Raw genomic sequence first — 12,610 nt, 5'->3', positions numbered from 1 at the left:
AAGGACAGAAATGGTATGGACCTAACAGAAGCAGAAGATATTAAGAAGAGGTGACAAGAATATACAGAAGGACTATACAAAAATATCTTCATGACCCAGGTAATCACGATGGTGTGATCACTCACCTAGAGCCAGATCCTGGAATACATAGTCAACTGGGCCTTAGGAAGCACCACTAAGAACAAACCTAGTGGACGTGATAGAATTCTAGTTGAGCTATTTCAAATCCTAAAAGATGATGCTGTGAAAGTGCTGCACTCAATGTGCCAGCATATTTGGAAAACTCAGTAGTGGCCACAGGACTGGAAAAGGTAAGTTTTCATTCCAATCCCAAAGAAAGACAATGCCAAACTACTGCAAATAATGCTCAAACTACTGCACAATTACACTCATCTCACATGCTAGTAAAGTAATGCTCAAAATTCTCCCAGCCAGGCTTCAAAAGTATGTGAACCAAGAACTTCCAGATGTTCAAGCTGGATTTAGAAAAGGCAGGGGAACCAGAGATCAAATTGCCAACATCCACTGGATGACCAAAAAAGCAAGAGAGTTCCAGAAAAACATCTACTTCTGCTTTATTGACTATGCCAAAGTCTTTGACTGTGTGGATCACAACAAACTCTGGAAAATTCTGAAAGAGATGGAAATACCAGACCACCTGACCTTCCCCCTGAGAAATCTGTTTGCAGATCAAGAATGAACACTAGAAGTGGACATGGAACAACAGGCTGGTCCCAAATCAGGAAGGGAGTACGTCAAGGCTGTATATTGTCACCCTATTTATTTAACTTATATGCAGAGTACATCACACAAAATGCTGGGCTGGCTGAAGCACAAGCTAGAATCAAGACTGCTGGGAGAAATATTAATAACCTAAATATGCAGATGATGCCGCCCTTATAGCAGAAAGTGAAGAAGAACTAAAGAGCCTCTTCAAAGTGAAAGAGGAGAGTGAAAAAGTTGGCATAAAACTCAACATTCAAAAAAACTAAGATCATGGCATCCAATCCCATCATTTCATGGCAAATAGATGGGGAAACAATGGAAACAGTGGCAGACTTTATTTTTTGGAGCTCGAAAATCACTGCAGATGGTGACTGCAGCCATGAAATGAAAAGACACTTGTTCCTTGGAAGAAAAGCTATGACCAACCTAGATAGCATATTAAAAATCAGAGACATTACTTTGCCAACAAAGGTCCATCTAGTCAAAGTTATGGATTTTCCAGTAATCATGTATGGATGTGAGAGTTGGAGTATAAAGAAAACAAAGCACCAAGAATTGATGGTTTTAAACTGTGTTGTTGGAGAAGACTCTTAAGAGTCCCCTGGACTGCAAGTAGATCCAACCAGGCAATTCTAAGGAAATCAGTCCCGATATTCATTGGAAGGACTGATGCTGAAGCTGAAACTCCAATACTTTGGCCACCTGATGCAAAGAACTGTCTCACTGGAAAAGACCCTGATGCTGCGAAAGATTGAAGGTAGGAGGAGAAGGGGACAACAGAGGATGATTGGTTGAATGGCATCATGGACCTTATGGATATGAGTTTGAGTAAGCTCCAGAAGTTGGTGATGGATAGGGAAGCCTGGCATGCTGCAGTCCATGGAGTCGCAAAAATGGGACATTACTGACCAACTGAACTCACTGATAGGTCTTATTTCAAAGGACTCAAAAATATTAAGAATGACCCCCATAATATCATAATGCTTATCTGAGTTTATTACTTTCTAGGTAATTATAATGAGTGTTACTATAAGTAAAATTAAAAAATGTTTTTCTCACAAAAGATAAAACTCTATTTCAAACCAAATAAGCATTTTAGTATACCTATATGAGAGATATTATTCTTCAACCCTCTCACCCACTCCTTTTTTCTGTGTGAAGTTTTTCCTTTGATGCTTATTTTCCTTAGAACTATGTGGTCCTTTGAAATACACTTCCCTAGAGCTTAGATATGTAAATAATCTAAAAACACAAATTAGTACATTTTTGTTCATGTGGAGGATACAGTCAACTGTACCTTGTAGATTCAATGCTAGTTCTGAATATATAATGAAAAAAGTGTATAACATAAAATTATCCTCAGATTTTAACATGCATGATATAATTTACTATTTATAGCTGTTATGATACTTAGAATATGATCTAATCTGTATTCTATACAGATGTATTACAGTATTTTGTTATTATGTTCTATTTATATAATGAAAAGTTTGAAATTTTTCTTCTCTAATAAAATTCTGCCATTGTACCTTCAATGTACTACATAATATCCCACTGGAAAGTTTATTCTGAAAGTCCCCTGTTGCTATTATGGTTACTTCATGGAAATGATCACCCTTTTCTCAAAAAGTTTAATTCTATCTATTTCTGTGGAGAGAAAAAGAGGCCTAAATTTATAGAAATAACTTTTCTTATAACGTTTCATTTAGAATAGTTCAGTTCATATCTGGCTCGATGGAACATTAATACATAGCCTACTGCCTGTCTCTTGATCAAAAAAATCTTGATTATACTGGATTTAGCTTAATACTAAAGTTTACATAAAGAAGATTTTACTCTATTGATTATGTAATTTTTACAATTGTGGCCACTTTGATTAAAATGTATAAATCAGTTCTATGCCAAGGCTTTTAAGAAAACAATGTTCTAGAATTTGGAATTTTGTCTTCTCAACTTTTAAATACTACCCTAATAGAAGGGCACGTGTGTATGTGTATGTGTGTATGTGCACACAAAGAAAAAATTCCAGGTGCGGATTTTGTGTGTTGCTTCTGACACATACAATTGACAAACAGATTTAAAAGGTGACTGTGACTTTTAGAGAATCCTACTGACAACAAATCATGAGTCTGTTCTAAAGAAGCCTATAACTACGAAATGACTCTGGAGTGCCCAATACAGATGATCGTGAAACAGGTATGAAAGTCATTCAGCCACCCATGACTAATTCAAAATTGTAAGGATAAAAAGAAGTTCACAGATTGTGTACTGAGGTCCATTGAAAGCATCTGTTCAACTACTGAGGTTCTACACAATGCTGCCCGTCACTGCTATGGAGCACTCACAGCTATCTGCTTCCCATTATTCTCCTTTTTAATGACAGTTTTATATTTATTTCAACCATTGTGTATCTTGTTATTTAATGTGTAGGTCACCAGCTGACAAGAGTTCATATTTGAACCTGATGGAAAAAACTCTGTATTGACAAACGTATTTGCATATATGAGGATGATTAAGTATACTCTGGGTGAAGTAGCAGACTACTGCAGAGATAGGAAAGTATCTACAAAAACTGCGCTTCTTCTTCTGTGATACAGAATTGTTGATGGAAAGTGACTACTGAATCAGGGATAGCATTAAATTACATCCCATCCCTATTTGCAGCTAGGTCTGGCCACATAATTTGTTCCAACTGCTAGTACACAAGAGTAATTAATGTGGTTCTTCAGATCTGAGTAGATTTCCCTGGTGGCTGAGACGGTAAAGCATCTGCCTACAATGCGGGAGACCTGGGTTCAATCCCTGGGTTGGGAAGAGCCTCTGGAGAAGGAAATGGAAACCCACTCCAGTACTCTTGCCTGGAAAATCCCATAGATGGAAGAGCCTGGTAGGCTACAGTCCGTGGGGTTGCGAAGAGTCAGACACGGCTGAGTGACTTCACCTCACTTCAGATCTGAGTGGGTTAAGAAGCACATATACCTTCTCCAATCTCTTTTTACAACTTCTAAGCTGGACATGGATAACTATGAAGCTCCAGGAGATGGCTGGCCCACTAAATGCAAGAAGTCCTATATCCCTGAATCACTGCATGGAGTAGAATTTCTCTGAACCAGAATACTAACATGAATTCTAAGGTAAACTTTTTAGGGCTCTCAAATTTTTTAAGTCCTTTGGAAAGATTAGTGCAACTATAAACACTCTAAGTTAAAAAAAAAAAGACATAGAAAACAAGTTAGCATACAAGTTACAATTCAAAAGTACATGTCGACACTAATGCTTAGAAATAATATCTAGACCCAATTTCTTTCAAAATTTATTTGAATATAACTTTAAAATCTAAAAAGAAAAAAATAACATGCATAAAAATTATGAAACTAAACAGGCAAAAATAAAATAGTAATGAGTGAGAATGAAAATAAAAAACTAAATAGATGAAGTAATCTCTTAAGTAGATGTAGCCTAAGTGAAAATTCACAACCTGGAAATCAGCTAACAATGAAAAATTTTTTTAAAAGTATACCAGAGATAAATAAGATAATATTAAAAGTCTTCAACAAATATTTCACAGATATTCTAGAAATACAGAACAGAATAGAGCAACACACACATACACGTTTTCATGTTAAAACAAAATGTGAAGTGAAGTAGGAAAAAAAAAACAATTTATAACAATTACATAAATAATTGAGCTATTTCAAATCCTAAAAGATGATGTTGTAAAAGTGCTGCACGCAATATGCCAGCAAATTTAAAGAACTCAGCAGTGGCCACAGGACTGGAAAAGGTCAGTTTTTATTCCAATTCCAAAGAAAGGCAATGCCAAAGAATGCTCAAACTACCACACAATTGCCCTCATCTCACACAATAGTAAAGTAATGCTCAAAATTCTCCAAGCCAGGCTTCTGCAACGTGTGAACTGTAAATTTTCAGATGTTCAAGCTGGATTTAGAAAAGGCAGAGGAACCAGAGATTAAATTGCCAACATCTGCTGGATCACTGAAAAAGCAAGAGAGTTCCAGAAACACATCTATTTCTGCTTTATTGACTATGCCAAAGCCTTTAACTGTGTGGATCACAATAAACTGTGGAAAATTCTTCAAGAGATAGGAATACCAGATCACCTGACCTGCCTCTTGAGAAACCTGTATACAGGTCAGGAAGCAACAGTTAGAACTGGACATGGAATAAAAGACTGGGGCCAAATAGGAAAAGGAGTACGTCAAGGCTGTATATTGTCACCATGCTAATTTAACTCATATGCAGAGTACATCATGAGAAATGCTGGGCTGGAGGAAGCAAAAGCCAGAATCAAGATTGCTGGGAGAAATATCAATAACCTCAGATATGCAGATGACACCACCCTTATGGCAGAAAGTGAGGAAGAACTAAAGACCCTCTTGATGAACGTGAAATAGGAGAGTGAAAAAGTTGGCTTAAAGCTCAACATTCAGAAAACAAAGATCATGGCATCTTGTCCCATCACTTCATGGCAAATAGATGGGAAAACAGTGGCTGACTTTATTTTTCTGGGCTCCAAAATCACTGCAGATGGTGATTGCAGCCATGAAATTAAAAGATGTTTACTCCTTGGAACGAAAGTTATGACCAACCTAGACAGCACATTAAAAAGCAGAGACATTACTTTGCCAACAAAGGTCTGTCTAGTCAAGGTTGTAGTTTTTCCAGAAGTCATGTATGGATGTGAGAGTTGGACTAGAAAGAAAGCTGAGCACAGAAGAATTAGTGCTTTTGAACTGTGGTGTTGGAGAAGACTCTTGAGAGTCCCTTGGACTGCAAGGAGATCCAACCAGTCCATCTTAAAGGAGATCAGTCCTGGGTGTTCATTGGAAGGACTGATGTTGAAGCTGAAACTCCAATACTTTGGCCACCTGATGCGGAGAGCTGACTCATTTGAAAAGACCCTGATGCTGGGAAAGATTGAGGGCAGGAGGAGAAGGGGACAACAGAGGGAGAGATGGTTGGATGGCATCACTGACTCAATGGACATGGGTTTGGATGTACTCTGGAAGTTGGTGATGGACAGGGAGGCCTGGTGTGCTGCAGTTCATGGGATTGCAAAGAGTCAGACAAGACTGAGCGACTGAACTGAACTGAGCTGAACATATATAATGTAGCTGAAGACCAAAAATATGGAAACTATAGATAACCTCCCAAAGAATGACAGTTAAGATTGTCAGAAGTTCACTGGCAACAATAGATTATTATGGATAAGGAAATAATACTCTGAGTGTTGAGGTAAAGTAATAGTGTGAAGTCGCTCAGTCGTGTCTGACTCTTTGCAACCCTATGGACTGCAGCCTACCAGGCTCCTCTGTTCATGGGATTTTTCAGGCAAGAGTATTGGAGTGGGTTGCCATTTCCTTCTCCAGGGGATCTTCCTGACCCAGGGATTGAACCCGGGTCTCCCACATTGTAAGCAGACACTTTACTGTCTGATCCACAAGGGAACTCCCAAGGGAAAGTAATAGTCACTTAGTATTCTATATCTAAATAAGCAAACAATGAAAAGGGAGGACAAAATAGATATCCATTAAATAAAGAGCTTCAAATTATAGAACCTTGCCAAAAGACCTATGAAAGGTTATACTTCACTAATAAAATAATGAACCCAGAAGAAAGGAGATGATAAATGAAAAAAATGAAAAATAAATCTGTTAATATAGCTTGGTATATCTAAGTACTGACTTTATGAATCTATAGATTTCACTTCTTTAAAAGGCAGAACTGAACTCTAGACAATGTCCACAAGAAAGGTAATAATTTCAGAGGGTGACATGAGTGTCATGTTTGGAAAGAAAACAGGGATATTGAATAATTTTATCCCATCTTAAAGATATATGTGTTCAGAAAATTTTTTTAATTAAGCATAGCTTCTATAGAAATAGGATTTATAGGTTTCAGATTGACAGAATAAATTAGAGACTAAAATTGAAGTTAAAATTTGGTCAAAATAGTTTATAAAGAATGATCAATTTCAAGACAGTCTATGTTTTAACCTATTTAAAAAACTGTGACAAAGGAGAAACTACAATATAGTTATTTAACTTTATTCTGTTTGGGTTGGAAATACATTCTATTTTTAGATGCCTTCAAGCCTCTAGATTTCATATTCTTCTCAAGCCATATGATAATCTGGAATTGCCTCATGCAATAAAGCAGCTTTATTTGGAATTGAAGGTTATATTGTAAGGGTTTATATTCAGGTTGTGATAACCTTTAGAAAGCGAAAATACTGTTTGGACCAATATGTCATCCCCATTTTCTGATCCCAATCTCACCTTTCAGCTTTTCATCACATTCTCAAACCACCTTATTTAATGCCAGAAAATCCTTGTGTTTCAGAATTTCTTTATGCTCTCTGCTTCCACAATCATCTCTGATGACATAATTAGACAGAAAACACAGAGCATAAATGCTTCTGAACTGCAAGAGAGGACAGAGTCATGAAGCCTTAATAATATCACTCTTCAGAAGATCAAATCAATAGCTATGTCACCAGAGGCCCTGCATATCCCATTCACCTCTGTAAACAATAATGCAATGGCCCAAGAATTGCCACCATCCTTTCCTCTAGAATTTTAAAGCAGCACTAGAGGGGAAATAAATAAAAGCATGTTTCTAGGAAAAGTTATAAGACACAATTTTTTAGAACTTTAATTTTCACAGTCAGATGCTATTTTGTTAAATTAGCTCATGTGGTATTTAAAAGCTTAAAGAAGATATCTTTGCAATAAATATACATATATATTAAAAACAGGTCTAAAGTACCAAACCCTAAACAATATCTGCAAGTACAAGTGCCATTACCTAAATGAGATTTATTCTAAATTAATACCGAAGAGGAGTTTATTAGGAATTCATGTCATTTTAGAACTCAACAAAAATTGTTCAGTTTTGTATGCTAATTGTTTCCAATTTTCTTTCATAGTGTTAAGATATTCTCAGTTATATGAAATGAAAGATTATTTGATGTGAATCAATGCTTTATGAATCAATGCTACTTTTTATTCAAGCCCTTAGTGGAATAAATTAAGACAATTAAAAATTAAATCTGTAACATCAATATTTCTAAATATGACAATTTCAATTATGAACCTATGAAACGAAATAAAAAGTTATGAAAAATAGAGATATTGGAGTCAAGTACAAAATACTACCTATAATGCAGAGTAATCCAAATTATTATGCTTGGTTTTAAATTTTACCATATCTGCTTAATATAATGTTTATGTCTATTCAAACCTTATTGAAACACTGACGATCCTACATGCAGGGCAGCAAATGAGACACAGATGTAAAGAACAGACTTTTTGACTCAGTGGGAGAAGGCAAGGGTGGGATGATTTAAGAAAATAGCACTGAAACATGTGCATTACTATATGTAAAACAAACGACCAGCACAAGTTCCATGCTTGAAGCAGGGCACCCAAATCTGGTGCTCTGGGACAACCTGGAGGGATAGGGTGGAGAGGGAGGTGAGAGGGGTGCTCAGGATGGGAGGACACATGTATTCCTGTGGCCAATTCATGTAGACGTATGACAAAAAACACCACAATATTGTAAGGTAATTATCCTCCAAGTAAAATTAAGTAATTAATTTTTCAAAAAGTGCTTATTTCTTTAGTGCTTCTAGAATTTGGATTTAGATAGATCTTAACAGCTTTACAGAGAAAGGAGTCACAGTTTGAAACACTTAGTAGTATAACTTTTAGGATAAAATGTATGCTTGTGGACTAAGTTGCTTCAGTTGTGTGCGACTTGTTGTGACCCTATGGACTGTAGCCTGCCAGGCTCCTCTGTACCTTTGTTACATAGTAGGCCAAGAGTTCTCAAATGTATTTAAGTAAGTAATGATTATTCCTAAAACCTCACTGTAATTTTTCCTGTTTATTATCCCTAACAACAAAGTTCCAGATAAATCTATATTTTCCCATCATTCTCAGCAGCATGTAGACACTGTTCTACATAGTGTCTACTATTAGACACTATTAGACTCCGTATCATACTCCACAAAACAAACAGAGCAAAAAGGGCCTAATTAATGATGAGTAACTAGGGCCTCCTCTGCACTGTGTGGCAGGCAGGAAAAATTAAAGCATCATAGTAAGAGCCGGGTGCTTTGAATGAGGAAATGAAAGGAAGGGGAAGAGGGGAGGGAGGAACTGAGGGGGAGAAAACACATAAAGACCAGATTGAGAATTATCAAGGCTTTAGTTATAAATCTGGTATTATTTATTGAGTCCCCCCAGGGAATAAAATTCTGTTCTCTATACTTTAGAATCATGATTCATAAAGTGAGGGATACATGTATTTTCAATGGCTTTCCATATCTAAAATACCACAGCCCTTCCTGAAGAAAAGTTTCCTGTCTCACAGAAATATGAAGAAACAGCATGTTGTCAGTATACCAATGCCTTCTACCTTTAACTGTTCAGTACAACCTGGTTCCACTAATCATTGACATCAATAAATTTCTTACTCTTTATTACAGAAATGATTTTAAATATATCTCTTTTATCTGACAGGCCTGGTAAAACAGGCACATAAATAATTAGTACAAATTATAGCACAGATGACAGAGACATTAACTTTGTGAAGATACAGATATATGACATCTGTGCTAGACCTTGAAAGACAAATAAAAATCCACCACAGAAAAGGAAGAAGAAAGGGATGCAAGCAGCTAGATAAAATATGAAAAACAGCGAGAGACAGGAAAAATACATAGATTATTCAAAAGTAACAAAAACAGAACAGGAGACAGAACTTGCCAAAGTCAGAAAATAACAGGATATGGCCAAATTGTGAAGCCCCTTGAAAGGCATGATAACCAACTACTTTCAATGAAAGTGAAAGTGAAGTCGCTCAGTCGTGTCCAACTCTTTGTGACCCCGTGGACTGTAGCCTACCAGGCTCCTCTGTCCATGGGATTTTCTAGGCAATAGCTGGAGTGGATTGCCATTTCCTTCTCCAACTTTCAATGAAAGAGAAAGAAAAAACATAGAATATTTTTCTAAAATGAAATATATAAGACTGCTATCAGGATTTACACAATAAGTGACTTTATGGCATCCTAGATGAAGCATCAGACACGTGAATGAGGCCATTTTAAATGTGTGGCCTTCTTAAATCACAGTGAACCAGTGACTCCTACATCCCCTGCTTGTAGGAACATGAGAATCTTTTACAATTTTTCTATTCCTGCCCCATGTATGTTGTATACATGAGGAACAATGGCATTTTGTTTAATTTTTAGTTCTCCAGATTAAGGAGAGCTTTGCTGGGAAGCTTCATTCACATCCATAAGTGATTTCAATGAAGCTCTTCTGGACTTCAACACAATGTCTTAATGGAATAGATCTTTGGGAGGATGTGGGCCTTTGAGCAGCATGAAAGAGAGGCATTAGTCATGAGAATTAAGGGAGAAGACTGTGGTATACTCTTACACTTGCAGCTTCCTATAAACATACTTCCAGGTATTCAGCCCTTTTGCAGTCCCCTTGTAAACTCACTTTATACTTAGTCATGTGAAAAACTCCCTCTTCAGTCAACCACTATACTCTAAAAATTTTTGAGTCAAATTCTTTTAATGACACGAGGCCATATAGAGAGAGGCCCTGGAATATAAGGGATCATCTTAGACATTCCAATCCCTCTCACACTTCCAGCTGAATTCAGCTACATGAGTGACCTCTGTTTATAATAAGCAAAAGAATTACCCACATATGAGACCTGAGAAATCATAAATCACTGTGGCTTTAAGTTATAAATTTTGGGTTATTTTACCTCAATAGCAATAGATCATTGAAACATACAACTCTATATTTATCTCTACTACAAATCAAAATTATTAACAGATCATCATATATTTAAAAATGTTAATAGCTAAGATAGTGTTCTAACACAATAAGCCAGGACAAAAGAAAATGATATAGAAATATTGTTCTTTCTTTTCCCATTATATATACATAAGCATATGGTAACATTTTTATCTGATCTGTACTTTATTTATGTATATTCCAATATTCATGTATATTCCAAAAGAAAAACCTTAAATAGTTTACCATCAAGAGTTATACTTTATTCATTTAGGTTATAAATAATTCTGAGATTTGGCTATGAGATAAGTTGTTTGTAGAGAGCAATGAAATCAATAAAAAATTATTATCAGAGGCTAGAAAGGGGCAATATGAAGCATCAAGAACACAAATAAATACTTTAAAATGGAAACCAGTGGTAGTATAATATACCTTCTCTAAAAATGAGGTCCCAACATCAACTTTGTAAATAGCAATTCATTACATTCAATTGAAACCAGGTACATGTATTTTCATGTAATAGTTTTTCATACACTTTATCATTGATTATAACCACTAATTTATTTATGAACAAGGAAGTTAGTAAGCAACAGATTTAGAATCCAATCATAATATTCCAATTTCTTCCATTGCTACAAGAAGATGATGAGCATTTGTACTGCACCCAGCATTTGTACTGTACTCATTTCTGCAATCAAATAAAATAGAATAAAGATGAAACATGTATACTATCATGTAAGAATTGAATTGCTAGTCTATGTCTGACGCAGGATACAGCATGCTTGGGGCTGGTGCATGGGGATGACCCACAGAGATGTTATGGGGAGGGAGGTGGGAGGGGGGTTCATGTTTGGGAACACATGTAAGAATTAAAGATTTTAAAATTTAAAAAATAAATAAATAAATAAATAAATAAAACTTAAAAAAAAAAAAGAATGTAAGCCATAAAAATGAATGAGTCAAGCAGTAGCTCTAGATAAGCCGATAATTATCACTCATCCAAATCATCTTTGCTCAAAAGTGAAGGAATTTTAAAGCATGCAAGTAAGATTGAAATTTCATAGAGCAAACATATTAAGCAAAAAACATCTAGTCATCAATAACTGTCAATACTTTTAATTATGTGATCAACACCATAAAGTATACTTAATAATAATCATTTAAATCCATAGATAACTATTCTTTAAATAATTTAAAACTTTATTATTTTTACCAATACTCAGCTTCTACCTAAGACAAAGTATGATAACCTTACATGGTTAGTATATGCAATATGTTTTATGCTTGGCTATTATTGCCTTCTTAATCTCATTAAAAAATGATCCATACACGTGAATTTTTCTTTAGTGCATTTTCCAATGTAAATTTACAGTGCCTCTTAAAAGATTCATTTCCAACTAATTTTTGTTTCATTCTAAATCCTTGCTATATATGAAAAAAATTGAATTAATTATACATAAAGCTTCAATGAAATATATTTTAATGTTTAGATAGTGAAGAAAAGTAGGCTTATACTTTATAAAAATAGACTACAGGCTTTGCATAAAAACATATTTTCAAATGACCTAACATAGTCATATATTGATGGCTTTAGTGAACTTTTCAGCATTCAAGAACTCAAGTGTTTTATAAATAGATAAAACATTAAAAAATTCACATATGTCCCTATATAGAAACAACGGTTTTTCTTATTTTCATCCTTTATAATGGGTAGGAACATAACATCACCAAAAAAGTCAGAAAATTCAATATGATTGATGCTACAGAAAACAAAACAAAAAAATCCTTAAATAATTTACCATTGAGAGGAAAAATATCTTCTATGCTATTATTTACCAAACATTACTTTCATTTCTTTATTTGTATTTTGATTATGAATCCTATATCCAAATGTAATGGATATGATTTATCTTTATCAGGCATTATGCACAAAATTTTAAGTATATATATATATTTATTAGATTAATAAGCCTTCATAAAGTGATTCACACAAAAAACTTTTCATGTTTAAAATTACAAATATATCATTATCATAAAACATGAAA

At 35.1% G+C, this 12,610-nt stretch overlaps 1 protein-coding gene across 1 annotated transcript in view; it reads right to left on the bottom strand.

Moving 5' to 3' along the window:
* Positions 1-12,610, bottom strand: part of EPHA6 (EPH receptor A6) — a 959,528-nt gene that overhangs the window by 754,147 nt on the left and 192,771 nt on the right. The gene's annotated exons all lie outside the window — the stretch shown is intronic.

The sequence above is a fragment of the Budorcas taxicolor genome, chromosome 1 (genome assembly GCF_023091745.1).
Source record: "Budorcas taxicolor isolate Tak-1 chromosome 1, Takin1.1, whole genome shotgun sequence".
Classification (NCBI taxonomy): domain Eukaryota; kingdom Metazoa; phylum Chordata; class Mammalia; order Artiodactyla; family Bovidae; genus Budorcas; species Budorcas taxicolor.
This window is presented reverse-complemented; position numbering and strand designations above follow the sequence as displayed.